The sequence below is a fragment of the Armigeres subalbatus genome, chromosome 2 (genome assembly GCF_024139115.2).
Source record: "Armigeres subalbatus isolate Guangzhou_Male chromosome 2, GZ_Asu_2, whole genome shotgun sequence".
In the NCBI taxonomy this organism is placed as follows: domain Eukaryota; kingdom Metazoa; phylum Arthropoda; class Insecta; order Diptera; family Culicidae; genus Armigeres; species Armigeres subalbatus.
The window spans coordinates 263591184-263609246 of NC_085140.1; the positions used below are offsets into that span (position 1 = coordinate 263591184).

Below are 18063 nucleotides of genomic sequence, written 5' to 3' on the forward strand. Positions count from 1 at the left end.
CCATCTATAATCAACACTGCGAAACTATTGACTTTACAATGTCTCGGCAGAACATAAAAAAAATATTTTGTCACAATTCGAAACCTACACATCTAAATTTACATTAAGGTGATTATAGAATGAAGCCAGAAATCGACCATTTTGTAAACCACGTGCTTTTCCAATATTTTTTTCACGAGCACGAGATGACAAAACATGCTAAACAATCATCATTTGAGTTTCGGCACTGTACGAAAACTATTACGCCAGATTTGGGCTTTTTGAAATGTATGTAGATAAACGTGTGGTGAATTTGAAATTCACCACGGGCTTCATTCTATAATCACCTTAAATCGCAAAATTAAACACTACTTAACCAAACTATTTTTATTTTTATACACTATAATACCGTATTTATATCATTAAGAAAATAAATAAAAACATGTATATTGTATATGTACAAGTCTACGTCGGTTGACGAAATAAATAAATAAATAAAATAAACTCAGTATCCAGAAAGTAGCTAAAGCCGGAAGGGTACGATGGGCAGGGCATGTTTCAAGAATGCCAGACAGAAACCCTGCAAAGATGGTGTTCGCCTCCGATCCGGCAAGTATGAGACGACGTGGAGCGCAGCGAGCGGGCTAGGGCTAACCAATACAGAACGACTTGGCGAGCGTGGGGCTTGGGCGCATTCAAGGATGGAGAGATGCGGCCTCGAACCGTGTATTGTGACGTCAAATTGTTGATTAAGTGTTATCTGTTTAGATGTAAGCTTAATAAATGAAATGAATGAAACATCAAATAAAAACTTATAGGATCTGTTCAATAATGTATTAGGAAATGTTGATTTTTTCGGAAATTTTATTATTACTTAAATGGTAATAAAAAATCGATGGAGGAAAGACATAATTTTTTTTTTAATTGTATCAGGTCGCCAAGGTCGAAATCGAAAATTATGCTCCGAATTATTTTAGTGTACTCCGTTCCATGCAAATGTTTCCATTTGGACCCGAAAACCCACCACTGTGACCGCGGATTGGATGGATGGAACGATGACGTCCGAGTGAAAGAAGAAAGAAAATGTGAAGTAATAAAAAAACGTTCGAACCAACACAGCACACCACAACACATCCCAAATGAGGGAACAAGTTTCTAAATGTTGACCCAGTTACGGGGAGAAATGTATACAACAGCGGCACACGAACGGCGCTCGCTGTTGCGCGGTGAAAGAGTTGAAGGAAAAAAAAACTTGTTTGGCGACCGCGAAATGTAGGTACGACGGCCATGCCATTCATTGCAGCGCGGTGAAAGTTTTTAAAACACATTGCTAGATCGCAGGCAGCGAAGTACAAACCCTTACAGTCACAAATAGTTGGCAGATAGATATAGATAGGTACATGGGCTTGGTCAACTCTGCCAGCTGCATTCAGTATACGGTTAACGAGGGCAGTCCGAGGAAGGCAGTATAAAGCCATGTGTATGCTTTGTCTCATACACGAACGCGAAGTGAATACAATTTTTGGTATTGGTTTTGAATGCCCCGGGCCAAGGCTGTCGCTCCGTAGACGTTGTTGTTTAAACTCGGTAAGAATTTCATTGGACAGAATGGAAACAACGGTGAAATGTAACTGATTTTGTTTATACTGGATCTGGGTCAGCCGTGAATTAATCGCGACTGTTCAGTGCTAATGACACCCATTGTTGCGCAATATTCAGAGCGAGGCGATAGCAGTTCGATTTAATTGTGATCGTTAAGGAGAGGGAACTTTGAGGCAGTAGGATTTAATGCTGAGTAAATAAATAGTAGAATAATGATGCTCCTAGATGTTCAGTAATTTACAAAAGATCTATCATCAGCTATAAGTAGCGATGAAAACCAAATACACATGATTTGATTCTAGCTTGTCATATACGGTAAAGATCGCGATCTGTTATCATAAACGAGTATCACTTCATAAAGCTTACTGCAATTGTTCATCCTCAATCTTCCTCGGTCTCGACCTTAATTCCACTTCGTTGTAAGGCCGTCTTCATTGTCTCGTACTTGACTCGACTACGAGACACTGAAGATGGCCTTATAGTTGAGGTCGAAATACGTATCTGTAAAGATTACAAAGTGGTGGAGTTAAATGGAAAAGTACTAAACTCGTCTTATGACAGGTGAAGAAATGCAACTAAAACAACATCCAAATATTTTATGTGACACTCATTGCATTAAGCGTTTTGTATCAAATTTCGCATGCAAACCGATCAGAGAAGGTTATACTTTTTATGCCAGTTCATTGGATTGAGCTTCCCCCAAACACAGGCGATGCGACAATCGCGAATCGGTTCTATCGCTTGGCGACTGCGATTCTGTCGCCGTTGGTATGGAAGCGTAAATGGAACACCCCGAACAGGAGCGACGATTTTGATAACAGAAAGTGGTTTGATCTTGCCTTGCATAAGAGGTAAAATACCAAACAATAATACCGTAATCCGGGGGAACATTGATCAGCGGGGTAACATTGATCAGTTTCACCACTTTCAAGAAATGAATAAAATATTATTTCCTGTTATCACAAATACTTATTGTGAGTAAGGTATCATAATCTTGACTAAATTTGCTGCTAAATGATATAAACTTCGGATCAATATATGATAATATATAATATATAATATATTATATATTATATCGGATTATCGAAGCAGCAAACTCTCTTCACTCTGACGAACACGAAGCCAGAAAATTCAGTACGGGCCAGTTTTGCTGTTAGTGAGATTTTGGCAAAATGAATGAAACTATTCTAGGACGGAGAACTTGAGATGCACATCGGGTGCCCTAAGGAAAAAGTCTCCTTCAATAGCATTAGTTTGCCTTGGAACACGGTAAGTTAAAGTTCTTGCAGAAGATTTTAAAACTACGTTACGTGAAAAAAGTTGAAAACTTGGTGCAGTTAGCTGTCTTCATTAAGGGAGTTGATGATCATCTTCAAATCAAGGAGGAATTGGCAGTTTTGATCCCAATGAGTGGAACGACTGCCGGGAAAGACCTGAGAGGAGCTGTTAAACATGTATGACGGGGCTTAGACACTACTCTTAAATCTTAAGAGGCCTTACAACTGATGGAACCGGCACTGGCAATGACGGTAAAGAACACTGGCATTGTGACACTTCTAAGAAAGGAAAAGAAATCACAGTGGTATGGTTATATTTCTCCGCACATTGCATTTTGCATCATGAGAATCTGGGCGAAAACGATTAATATTCCTGAAGATAGCGTTAGCGTTAGCGTTGTTACGGTATACTTCGTAGATTGGACACTAGTGATACTCATGTTTCTTTTGAAATCCTTATCCAGATTGCTATCAGAAATCAAGATGAGGAGTAATCCTTGATTTCAATCTAAGATAAAAATGACAAAAACATGAGGATTACTACTCCCGGTCACGCCCATCTTTACCGTAACTAGGGATAGGGAAGGAAATGTTGATGCAGAACTTACTTAGCTAGAGGCCCCCGACTTGGCGACGCCCTCATAAGATCTACGGAGTTTGTGGTTGGGTAGGGTTAGGTAAGTCATGGACGTTTGCCTCAAGCTGACAACTCGACCCATTGCAAATGTTGTTCATGTGTTTACAATTAAAACTCTTGCCAGCCGGCTGTCGAAAGAGTCTATAGTAATATCTATTTTATTTATATTTTTCTTCTTTAAATGTTCATGAACCGAATACTCCTTATTTTGATACGCGCGGAACGATAACGAGCTAACCAAGCAAAACGAATAGACAACACCAACGCTCTGGGGTGATGGTACCACGCCGATGAAGAAATCGCACCCCTACTTTTCAGCACGGCCGCACACTACAGTCGGTAAACAAAAACAAAAAAAATGGGAAAACTGGGACCGGTCAGCCAAATGACGTCACCATCCGGAACGAAAAATCCGTATCTCCAGTCACCTCGGACCGAACGGGCTGATTCTTTGGCCACATGATAAGGGACCCCACCCTGGATGCACTGTCCAGAAGCACCGAACGCTACGAGAAGTCCACTCGGGCGAATAGGGCCTGTTTTCACTGTACGGTCCTGTAAGGAAACCTGGTCCCTGACGCACTGGCCAAATATCACCCAACGGACGCTAGAAAATGACAGGTAACTTTTTGGCCAAATTCCACTAAAGGGCTGACTACTAGCCGAATCACCAGCCGAAACTAGAAAAACACGCGACCGAAAAGCAAAACACGTCCGAACTAGTTGCTTGTTTGATCTGAACTCCACAAATTCTTCTTTCACAATATACTCGCAAAGCTTTTCTAGCAATATGCCTGTATAAAACAAACTTAGATTATTGTATGATAATCCAGCACTTGTGCACATTCCAAGCCTCCATACAGATTCCGGCAGGCCCCCATACAGAATCGCAAGTAAATCCAACATCCACTAGTTGAGTGTATCTTCTATTGTATAGAGGAATGCTTGGAAACTGCTAGATTAAATTGGGCTTTCTGGCAGGACAAAAATTCAACATGAAATGATCTCACCAGATTATCCACTACAGCCTACAGCTCCAAGCACTTAATTTCGGCATAGTCGAACGACACCAACAACATAGATTAAAAAATACTGATTAAAAAAACACTAATATCGCATCACATAAAGTTGCCATCATCACGCGTTCTTCAAGCAACAATTCAAAACCTCAATATGAACATTAAATCAAATTTCGAATTAAAGGCAAGCTTGCAAAATATTTAAATCACACGCGGCAAGAACTTTCGCTGTTTCTAAATAAGCTTCCGGGTGCGCAACCCGAGCCACCGACAGCCGAAACGGTTTCAACGATTAATATTCCTGAAGTACTGGCGCATTAAGTTAAAAAAAACTTTATCAACGCGAGGGATCCACAACCACCAATTCTAAATGAATTGAAGCAGAATACGAAAATTTGATGTATTGTTGCGAAGTTCGTTGACGAAATCGCACCACTTTTACAAGATAAAGAAAATTCTATGCCCGCTTTTCTGGTGGATTTTACCAGACGTCTCAATGACTTGAACATAAAACTGTAAGGCACGGATCAACACGTCGAACTTTTATTATCCAACATTAAAGCTTTTGAAACGAAATTGGTGTGAAACATTTTTGTACAGCTTGTTGCTGAAAACTGGTACATTTCCTTCATCTTGTTGATTTTGTAGGACACAGTTACGTATTATCCATTTTCTCATCACCGTTTTATGATGGGAATTATATAACGTATCCGAAATGTTTCAAATAAAGATTATCGACTTCCAATACAACGACGAGCTCAAATCTAAATTTCAAAAAGAAAACATCTCTCATCTCAGCACATTTTAGGAATAAAAGCAGTAATAAACTTCGAATCCTGTTTGCGAATTTTGGTCACCGATTGCGAAAACAATATACGATGATTATTCGAAAAATGTATTTTTGAATCCAATTCAATCGTGTTTTTTGCCGTTCTGGAAAAATGAAAAAAAGCTCAATGTTTGAAAGTTTTGAAAATATATTTAAAAAATTGCCGAATAGTGTTTGGCCCGCCAGAAGATGTTAATTCTGAAATTTGGCCCGTGGCTTGAAAAGGTTAGGCAGGCCTCATTTAGAGTATGTCATCAACACCCAACCAGTGACTCTTAGATTTCCTAACGATTCTGTACAAGAACCTACTAAAACCTATATAAGAACTGGGCATATACGAAAATGATAGATTGTTATACAAATATTTTATGATACTTGATACTTGATGGGCTACAGCTCTTCGATGAACCTACGCCGAATGGAGTATCTTTCTCCACTGGACTCGATCCTGGGCCAATCGCTTCCAGTCGCCCTGAACATTGAGCGCCCTCAGGTCCTCTTCAACTGCAAAAAGCCATCGGGTACGCGGCCTTCCACGAAGCCTGCAGCCTCTTCCGGTTTCTCTACTAAATATTATCTTCGCTTGACGTTCTGCCGGCATACGAACAACGTGACCAGCCCACCGTAGTCTGCCGTGTTGAATAAGCCTCATAATACCCAGCCCTTTATACACCTGGTACAACTCGTGATTCATGCGACGCCGCCAGATACCGTACAAATATTTTATGACATCTTACAATTTTGCAAGCTTTTCTTACAATCCCCTTTTCTGATTTCCGATGTAAAAATAGCCAAAAATAAATAAACATACGCGATTCCCACACAGACTCTCTAAGAAATATAGTATTTAACTTTACTGATGTCCTTTAAATTATTGTTGTTAATGATACACAATCGATTTTTGGAGTGCTGTCAAAAATCAACTTTTAAAATATTTGGGGGAAATTGATCCCTTTCCAAGAACTTGCTTTGATAAAATTAGAAAGGTGCTCTCAGATTATTCAAATATTTTTCCTTCAAAATACACGGAATTTTCGATTTACTGTGCGTATGCATGAACGATTTTTTTTATTGAATTCGACAGCACATGCAATTTTAATATTTGGGGAGACTTGATCCATTTTCTATGATATCTACGCAATAAATAATTTTCCTGCCAACCCTTCATCAAATCTGTCAAATCTACAAAAAATAGAAGCCTGAGAATAGATTTATATATTTTTTAAATTTTCCCTCAAATTTTTGTATGGGTGGCTAATAGGGGCTCAAGTGTCCCCATATTGAGGCAATAACTTCAAATCAAAATATCCTAAAACTTTGATGGTATGTTATGTTTACATTTTCATCAGTACAGATCATTAAACATATTTATGGCTTTGTGCTGTAATTAAAAAAACGAAAACATAAAGGTCATTATTATGAAAAGTTGTTCAAATTTTGCGTGACCAATAAAAAAATCTTTAGGAAGGTCAAAACATACAAAATATCCTGCAGAATAAAAAAGATTGTCAATCCAAAAAATAACTCACCACATAAAGGTCATTTGTTTATAGAATCTATACTAAAAAATACGCTAGAACAAAACTACTTTTGTTCTCGATAAAACAGGGGGTAATCAAGTCTCCCCACCTGCCCCTACATTTTTGTAAAAGAATCCAACAATTTCGCATGTGCCCAGGTTTTGATTGGTTCTTTTACAGAATTGTTAAAAAATTGAAAAAAAAAACAAAGTTTCCGTATGGAAGATTCTGCGTTATGGGATTATTCCCATTGCTTTAAAAATCGCATGAACGCTGATTTATACAAATTTGATTAAAGAATTTTATGTCAGGCCGATACAAATATTTAAAAACTGGTTTGTCTCCCCCCCCCCTCGGATTTTTTTTGCCAAAAAATAATATTTTGAGGGGCAACAAAATAAAATTCGGATAATTGTTAGAATTGTTAGAAATTCTAAGAGTCACGGCTTGGGTGTTGATACCACCAAAAACTCTCAACATAAATATAAACCTTCATTGTGTCTGGAGATCACTCACTTATCAAAAGAATTGATACCAAATTACTGTGTCTGGACTGGAATAGATTTTGTTACTTCAAAAAGTGTAGAAGTTTTCATCCTAGCCTCAGTTCCACAAAAACAGTATGACTAGCACGAATTCAAAAGAAAAAAAATCAAAAGTAGACTTCACAGTTATACCATAAATTGAGAATTACATCACCACCGTCATCCTCTGTCGTCAGATTCATTACCGGTCGTTTAGCTGATCGTTCCCACCTGAAATCGCTACCAGCGCAGAGCGAGACAATACAAAAAACCCCAAAAATCCCCTTCAAATCAACAATTTCTCCAATTGTCCTAAATTCACTCGCGCCAGCTAGGCTTATTTAACCACATCATTTTCGGGAGATCAGTAAGTAAATAAGGTAGGAAAAACACACCGCGCAGTCACCGCGCCAACGGTCGTCGACGGCTGCGTGCTGTTTTTTTTCTGCTGGAGGCAGGTTGGTGGTTTCAATGCTGCGCGCGTTTGGTGGTCACGGTTAACGGTAAATAACGTTGTACGCATAACAAAATATATTTGAAATAAATTGCCAATGAAGTATTGTAGAAACCAAAAAACAATTAACAAACTACATAATCCTAAACTACAGGAAATAGAATGAGAATGTCTTAGTGTTTACGTCTCTATAAAAGAGTCCAAATATAGTCGGTAATAGACATAGCTTACAACTCTGTAATAATATCGACAATGGAGATGAATTGCGTTTTTGTAAATAGTGTTTACGTACCGGGTTAATGAGCTAAAGTGAAAGCAATGAATAATTATCAAGCGGTTATATTCACTAAATAACAATATGCACAGAGCGTGATTTGTATTCTAGTACTTTTATATTTTCGACACACTTTCAACCTATAATATTTTGTATGCAAATTTTTTATCAACCGAACATCCGACAATCAAACCACCGTTAAAGCACGTGCATCGCTCACATTGACATTGGCAATCAAAAAGCTTCACCTTCCAATTGTGCTTGCTGGGCGAGCCACCACACCGGCAGAAAAAGTAATAAAACCGCCCAAAACAAACCTCCGGCATTGCCACGGCTCACATCAGAGAACGGAGTTTTCTGCTGAATTTCTCAGCATAGCTCAGACGAGCGCTGATCTATCTGCAAGACTTTAAAAGATGGGTGAAATTTCTCTTTTTCTTTTCTTTCGTGGTTATGGTTACCCATACCACCGTTTCCACCAAGAAGTGGTCCACGAGCTTCCACGAGTGATGGTAACATTATTATGTACCACAATATTACTTCATCCATGTTGAGGTATTGATGCTGTCTGTTGCTCCATTGAGGACGCATCTCGCACTAAAGTGTGGGGTCTTCATCATATTACAGCAGTGGAAATGGAAATGGAAATGCAAGAGATACCGACAATTATCTATAGAAGCGAATGCGACTCAGCTATCGTAGCATATAATATGTGTTAGGAGCGCATAACACCTGAACCATAATAATCGTAGGAAATGATGATAACATGTTTGCACCTAACCGGCCTGTTCGAGTGCTCGATCAACTGGTATGTTCGTATGTGCGGGGATTTCACTATCAACCTAATGTTGTTGTTGTGTTGACTATTATTTTATGGAAAGTGGAATAGATATGCAGTTTGCTTTTTGTCGGGGAATCGGGCAGTAGGTTAAGTCGGTAGGTTAGATATGCATAATGTATCGAATAGTTTTTTTTAGTCAATATATGATGCAGTATATTACATTTATTAAATTAGCTAACCAACTCCAATTGAACATTCTCTCAAGCCTCAACTTTTAGCGCATATCCGACTGCGAAACCTGAGCAATCATGGCAGCATCCGATTCATAACAAGCTGATTTACTAAATCAATATTATGTACGTGAATTTATATGATTTTGGTTTTCATGAAACGATAGTTTAAGTAGCATACCGTGAGAGACTTTTTTCACAAGCTGTCATGATAAAGAACTGATTCGGAAGTTTCTGTACTCCATGATAAATTTCGTTTAAATCGCTTCAAACGCGGGGAAGAACTGATTTTTGAATACATTTCAACTTGTTCTACATAGCTGTGCGGTCTCCAACACTAAATGAACGAGAACAAAACGGTAATCATCACTTCTCTGTGGTGGCTGCTTATCCGATTCTGATTTTTCACATTTGTATACAAGTTTGATAATAGTAGTTTGTGCAACTAGTTGCAAAAAGATGATTTTTTCAGCACGAGTTGGATGTTTATCCAACGAGGCTTGCCGAGTTGGATAAATACTACGAGTGCTGAAAAAATCGAGTTTTGCAACGAGTTGCACACGCTATTTTTTGCAATAACGAAAAATGAGCTTTGTTATGATAAATCTGTACCAAAATAGTATAAATAATGTTGCTACAGAGACCAATCAGATTATATGTTATCATGTTGCATCGCATAGCTCTACAAGCCTTGATGCGATAGATGAACTCGTCTTTGGAAAAATCTGATGTTATGTCCATCAAACTATTTCATTTATTACGCGACGCAGAGAATACACTATCTGAACACTATCCCAAGCTAAATCAGCAAAATGTAGTCATGTAACTATTGTTCCGATGTTGGATTTTCATTATAGCACCCAAATGAGTGCTATAATGGATATTATCTAACACATTTGAGTTGCATAATGTTCATTAAAGCACCCATTTTGTTGGTATGGGAAAGTAGGCCGTATTAACACTCAAAGCCGAACTGTAACCCAGGTAGATATTATGATCAGGAATTGCAAAAATTTGTTTTCATGACTTGTTATGATTCAGAACAGTTGTTGTCTTTATTTTATCGTTGTTTGTTATCTATTGAAAACGATTTCTGCAAATCCTGATTAAATTACAAACCAGATTTTTATTGGGTAAATCCGGGACAGCTTAAGCATTATATTTTTAAAAATATCAAATCGTTTCAAATGAGGTTTCTTTCTTACCAATCTACAACGTCAAGTAAGATTACTCGATTTCATAGCAACAAATAAGTACTAGTTATTGTCCATTGTCCATTATATTACGTAAGTATTCAGTATGAATATCCTTTGAATGAAGATGGCGAAATTGTCTTTTTCTATAATCGAATATTTCAGGTGGTTTCCTGATTTTTCAGATTTGTGAAGATTTAACCTTTACTGTACTGACCTATTTTTTCAGAAATTGTATGTAACTAGATGTTATACTACGTAATGCAGAATGAGCTACTTTTCATTTACATAAAATCTATAGGTGGAATGGAATCCATAAAATACGTCACGTAAAAACGTTGTCATCCACCCCCAATTGTCACTTTTTGTAGTAACATGCATAACTATGCATGATGTGTAACATATCTTTGAAACGTCACGAATATCACGTAATTTATGGATGTTCCGAAGCATTAACATACAATATTTCATAAAAACAATAGCCTCACAGAAAAGATACCGTTTTAAAACCGCCAGCGTAGTGATCAATCTTCACATAATGGTCACACTACTCAATCAACACAAATATATCCAACCACCCAATATATACAACACACAGTAATCACCCATCCTCCGGCTGTATAACACCCCCTATAGTGTGTGACAAAATCAGTATTGATAAGTGTTCGAAGTGAACTATATTTTGTCCAAGTAAGATAGTTTTAGAGGAAAAAAACCCAGATTAATCCACCTAGCGGTGATAGTGCCTTTCTCGACCTTCGTAAAATGTGTGTGCTTGAAAATAGATGAGCTAGTAGCTAGGAGTAAAAAAGAAAAAAAATCTTTGTCCGTTCTATGAAAATCGGATTATTTCGGATGTCGCAACTGCATCGCGAGTGGTGCACGACTATGGCATAGATGCGCACCACTCGCGATGCAGTTGCAACATCCGGAAATGCCAGAAAATGCGATTGTCGCGAGACATCGGTTCAGTTTTCAACTTGATTTACAATATGCTAATAAGAATTTCGACATTTTTATCCTTTTCCAATCTTTTGACGTACATACCTCTGTTTTATTTTACCCAGTCATATATTTTAAGGATATTACTTTTGGATGTTTGTTAAACTGAAGAACTACACAAAAAGAAAACCAAAATGTCATTCCCATCAAGCGAGCGGAGGGCAATATTTGTTATGATATAAATATCATGACCGTCCTTCTGCCAAATTCCCGTATGCAGAGGGAGGGAAGTGTATCAGTGTGGAAGCATCCGACAGTTCGTTTTCGGAGAGAAATTATAGCCTTTCGGAACAACTTTGTTTCACTAGAAAGGCAAAAATGGTGGCCAATTTCTAAGGTAATAGTCCAATCTGGCCAATTTTCAATAGAAAATAATAGAACAGGATTCCGCGTCCAATGCAATTTGTTGTGAGTAAATCGATCGAGGGTAAGTGCATTAAAAGTGAGCTAGGCTTTTCTACGCGCTTTTTTATAACACAAAGTATTTTGGCCATAATTTCTGTGCCCATAGTCCGATCTTCCAAATTTTCAATAGAAAACAATACACAGGATCCCGCGTGGAATGGAACTTGTTGCAAGTAAATCGTTTCGGAGGATAAGTACCGAAAAAGTGAGCTAAACTTTTCGCACTTTTGTTGGGCGCATACACACACAGAGACATCATCTCAGTTCGTCGAGCTGATTCGATTGTAGGGTATCTGTTCCCATATTAATAACAGTATATTAATCCCAACCGTCGATGAACCAAATAAAAAATCAATTTATTCACAATTTCTTACATCTTACATTGAATGTTTGGAATATTATTCAAGATTTTGTTTAAGTAATGTTTTAATTCACAAGACTTGAATTATTTCAAACAAAATGATAAAACACATTTATTTTCATTTTCCTACCTCTGAGCTGTTGGTTTGATGCACTGCTCGATTGTTACTAGCAGATTCATCTGTTTTCACGACGTTGTTTTCCACTCAATTTCAAGCTTAAACAATTCTATTCGTTCACAATTCACTTCACAACACATAAAGCACATCACATTTTCACTATAAATATAATTATATTTTAAAAACCAACGCGATTTCCTATAGTTTGATATAGGTTTCTTTTGAACAACGTCTAAATTACCATTGTCCGTATTCCAAACTGTTTACATGGCTTGCATTATCTGCAAGGGTTGCCGACCTAGATTTTGATTTCAAAAATGCTTGAATAAACTTTTTTTGTGAAATTTACCTCTTATGTTTGTAAAATAAGGTATATTGAAAAGATAAGCTATGACAGACATAAAATTAAACTGATAAGTTAGAAAACTATAACAAAAACTGCAATTTTGTGATTATATTTCAACTCGAATACAAAACATTGAATAATTCGGCATCACTGCAATCATTTCGTTACGTATACACACAAGTAATAGTGTGCGCACGTGTGCGTATTTTATGTTGGAAACAGTATCATTGATATAGGTACAGGCATAGAATTAACTGTTTTTGAATGTTATTGAAATAGGTACATGGCGGTGATGATGTGTTTTAGCTAAATACTTCTATAATGTGATAAAAAATTCATTTTTGAAGTTACCAAATTGTTTTCAATTAAAAATTACGTGAGCCGAGCATACATATTCTCATGTTTCTTGATTATTGGGTGGGAAATCAATGCATTTCATATGCACATTGCCTTATTGTTATTGATATAGGAACAAATACCCTATATAACACTATGGAACTCAAGGCATTCTTTAAAAGTTTGGTTTTGGAGCGAACATATAGCCTTTTGTATACTTTTTAGGCAAAAGGCAAAAATGGTGTTTCGGCCATAACTTCCGATCCCATATTTCGATCTTTGGGACAGGATTATGCGTCGAATGCAACTTGTTGCGAGCAAATAATCTGAAGATAAATGCCTAAAATGAGTGACATTCTTTAAGCGATTTTTTTCGTAAACGTTTGCATTGGAATCTGCGTCGAATGCAACTTGTTGCGTGTAAATCGATCAAGGTTAGGTGTCCGAAAAATAGGTGACATTTTTTGTGATTTTTCTATTAAAAAAAGGTAGTTTGGCCATAACTTCCGATCCCATAGTCCGACCAGGTCAATTTTCAATAGGAAACAATGGGACAGGATCCTGCGTCGAATGCAATTTGTTGCGAGCGAATCGGTTGAGGATAAGTGCCTGAAAAATGAGTGACATTTTTTACGCGATTTTTACGTATAAATTTGTATTTTGGCCGTAACTTCCGATCCCATAGTCCGACCTGGCCATTTTCCAATAGGAAACAATGGGACAGGATCCTGCGTCGAATGCAATTTGTTGCGAGCAAATTGGTTGAGGATAAGTGCCTGAAAAATGAGTGACATTTTTTACGCGATTTTTACGTATAAATTTGTATTTTGGCCATAATTTCCGATCCCATAGTCCGACCTGGTCAATTTCCAATAGGAAACAATGGGAAAGGATTCTGCGTCGATTGCAATTTGTTGCGAGGTTGAGGATAAGTGCCTGAAAAACGAGTGAAATGAGTGACATTTTTTACGCGAGTTTTACGTATAAATTTGTATTTTGGCCATAATTTCCGATCCCATAGTCCGACCTGGTCAATTTCCAATAGGAAACAATGGGAAAGGATTCTGCGTCGAATGCAATTTGTTGCGAGGTTGAGGATAAGTGCCTGAAAAATGAGTGACATTTTTTGCGTCGTTTTGTGCGCACACACACACATACACACACACACACACACAGACATCACCTCAATTCGTCGAACTGAGTCGATTGGTATATAACACTATGGGTCTCCGGGCCTTCTATAAAAAGTTTGTTTTTGGAGCGATCATATAGCCTTTACCGTATACTGAGTATACGAGAAAGGCAAAAAGGTAGTTTGGCCATAACTTCCGATCCCATAGTCCGACCAGGTCAATTTTCAATAGGAAACAATGGGACAGGATCCTGCGTCGAATGCAATTTGTTGCGAGCGAATCGGTTGAGGATAAGTGCCTGAAAAATGAGTGACATTTTTTACGCGATTTTTACATATAAATTTGTATTTTGGCCATAACTTCCGATCCCATTGTCCATCCTGGCCAATTTCCAATATGAAACAATGGAACAGGATCCTGCGTCGAATGCAATTTGTTGCGAGCAAATCGGTTGAGGATAAGTGCCTGAAAAATGAGTGACATTTTTTACGCGATTTTTACGTATACATTTGTATTTTGGCCATAACTCCCGATCCCATAGTCCGACCTGGCCATTTTCCAATAAGAAACAATGGGACAGGATCCTGCGTCGAATGCAATTTGTTGCGAGCAAATCGGTTGAGGAAAAGTGCCTGAAAAATGAGTGACATTTTTTACGCGATTTTTACGTATAAATTTGTATTTTGGCCATAACTTCCGATCCCATAGTCCGACCTGGCCAATTTCCAATAGGAAACAATGGGACAGGATCCTGCGTAGAATGCAATTTGTTGCGAGCAAATCGGTTGAGGATAAGTGCCTGAAAAATGAGTGACATTTTTACGCGATTTTTACGTATAAATTTGTATTTTGGCCATAACTTCCGATCCCATAGTCCGACCTGGCCAATTTCCAACAGGAAACAATGGGAAAGGATTCTGCGTCGAATGCAATTTGTTGCGAGCAAATCGGTTGAGGATAAGTGCCTGAAAAATGAGTGACATTTTTTACGCGATTTTTACGTATAAATTTGTATTTTGGCCATAACTTCCGATCCCATAGTCCGACCTGGCCAATTTCCAATAGGAAACAATGGGACAGGATTCTGCGTCGAATGCAATTTGTTGCGAGCAAATCGGTTAAGGATAAGTGCCTGAAAAATGAGTGACATTTTTTACGCGATTTTTACGTATAAATTTGTATTTTGGCCATAACTTCCGATCCCATAGTCCGACCTGGCCAATTTCCAATAGGAAACAATGGGAAAGGATTCTGCGTCGAATGCAATTTGTTGCAAGGTTGAGGATAAGTGCCTGAAAAATGAGTGACATTTTTTGCGTCGTTTTGTGCGCACACACACACATACACACACACACACAGACATCACCTCAATTCGTCAAACTGAGTCGATTGGTATATAACACTATGGGTCTCCAGGCCTTCTATAAAAAGTTTGTTTTTGGAGCGATCATATAGCCTTTACCGTATACTGAGTATACGAGAAAGGCAAAAAGGGAGTTTTGCCATAACTCCCGCTCCCATAGGCCGACCAGGTCAATTTTCAATAGGAAACAATGGGACAGGATCCTGCGTCAGAATGCAATTTGTTGCGAGCGAATCGGTTGAGGATAAGTGCCTGAAAATGAGTGACATTTTTACGCGATTTTACATATACATTTGTATTTTGGCCATAACTTCCGATCCCATAGTCCATCCTGGCCATTTTTCAATATGAAACAATGGGACAGGATGCTGCGTCGAATGCAATTTGTTGCGAGCAAATCGGTTGAGGATAAGTGCCTGAAAAATGTGTGACATTTTTACACGATTTTACGTATAAATTTGTATTTTGGCCATAACTTCCGATCCCATAGTCCGACCTGGCCAATTTCCAATAGGAAACAATGGGACAGGATCCTGCGTTGAATGCAATTTGTTGCGAGCAAATCGGTTGAGGATAAGTGCCTGAAAAATGAGTGACATTTTTCACGCGATTTTTACGTATACATTTGTATTTTGGCCATAACTTCCGGTCCCATAGTCCGACCTGGCCATTTTCCAATAGGAAACAACGGGACAGTATCCTGCGTCGAATGCAATTTGTTGCGAGCAAATCGGTTGAGGATAAGTGCCTGAAAAATGAGTGACATTTTTTACGCGATTTTTACGTATAAATTTGTATTTTGGCCATAACTTCCGATCCCATAGTCCGACCTGGCCAATTTTCAATAGGAAACAATGGGAAAGGATTCTGCGTCGAATGCAATTTGTTGCGAGCAAATCGGTTGAGGATAAGTGCCTAAAAAATGAGTGACATTTTTTGCGTCGTTTTGTGCGCACACACACACACACACATACACACACACACACACACACAGACATCACCTCAATTCGTCGAACTGAGTCGATTGGTATATAACACTATGGGTCTCTGGGCCTTCTATAAAAAGTTTGTTTTTGGAGCGATCATATAGCCTTTTCCGTATACTGAGTATACGAGAAAGGCAAAAATACTAACAATTGACAAAACTCTGTCCGAATAAAGCGATAATTAACAAATTGACTGTCATCGAGTAGAATCAATAGCAGATAGATAAACAACAATATATTAATAAAACAACCGGCCCTGAAGAAGATCCCATCCCCGAATCGTAACGTCGGCGATGAAAGAAAAATGGTCAACGCTATTATTCACTCAAAGCCTTTCACTGAAAGACTGAAAGCCACTCCGAAAATCTAACTACAAAATTCACATTCGAAATGCATCCACAATCTATTATTCAGGATATTCTGAAGAATTTACCGAGGAAATTTCGAAGAATTTCCCAAAGCAATTCTGAAGAAATTCCCAGAAAATTCCAAAGAACTTAACGCGGAAATTCTAAAGAATTTATCGGGGAATTCTTGAAGTATTTCCCGAGGATATTTCAAGCATTTTCCGAGGATATAACAATAATTTTCCAAGGAATTTCCAAAGAACTCAAGAAAATTTCAAAAAGTAACGGTAAATGCTTTAAATCAAGATACAATTATCGAACGATTTTCACTCACCAACGAGTTTTATCAATTGATTATTTGGATATGTTATCGCGTGAGAGTGGTTTCACTTGCTTTAAGTTTCAGATATTGAAATGTGTTAGAAGAGCTTATTTGACTCTCCAGCTAAATGTCTTACATTCTTACTCCCAACTCCCACCTTTTCAATGACATCTTCAATTTTTGTTTCTGCTTATTTATGTGGCTTTCTTATACCTACCTTAGCAAGAAGAAACAATTGAATGGAAGTGAGTTATCCCTCAGAAAGCTCTAAAAGTATTGCGAATCTAGTTATTAGTCTGTGGGATTACACTGATGGAAGGAGATTCTCTTTATCCCGCGGGTTTCGCATAAATGTCTCTACTTACGGGTACGCCGCCTCCGTTTTTTGGCCCTTCATACAGCAGTGCATTGAAAGCAGAATGGTAATTTAATAATGGTAATAATAATCTAATTAATATTGGGTGTACCCGTAAGCAGAGCAAGATTCAAGCCAGAATGGTGAATAACTACATACATACATATTTTTTATAGCTTGAGAGTGGTGTTCATCCTCGATTATTTGAAAATTTTATTTTTTCCATCCCTGACTAGCAAAGGGCACATTGGCCGAGTAACTTTTGTGAAATTGCTTTGAAAGTTTTTTCTTTGGCGCTTGGTGTGATTTAGCAGAACCCTGGTCATACATATTTTTGCCTTTCTCGTACAACAAAGTTGTACCGAAAGGCTATCTTTCATTCCAAATTCGAACTTTTTATAGAAGCCTAGGAGACCCATGATGTTATATACCAATCAACTCAGCTCGTCGAATTGAACAAATGACTGTCAGTCCGTGTGTGTGTGTGTGCACACAAAATCCGAAAAACATTAGCCACTTTTTATATAGTAATTCTTAACCGATTTTCTCGCAACAAGTTGCATTCGACTTGGGACAAACCCTAGTTGATCACTATTAAGTATAATCACGATCGGTCTTTGCTTTCAAAAGTTATGAAGAAGATGGCCCATATAAGCTTGGTTGGATGATT

General features: G+C 38.0%; 1 long non-coding RNA gene across 1 annotated transcript in view; it reads left to right on the plus strand.

The window, feature by feature from the left end:
* The first annotated feature begins 1468 nt into the window (after nucleotides 1-1468).
* The window catches only part of LOC134216267 (uncharacterized), a 36802-nt gene continuing 20207 nt past the window's right edge, over nucleotides 1469-18063 (plus strand). The window contains exon 1 of the long non-coding RNA XR_009980580.1: nucleotides 1469-1566. This is a non-coding gene — a long non-coding RNA (uncharacterized LOC134216267). The remainder of the gene's footprint in view (nucleotides 1567-18063) is intronic.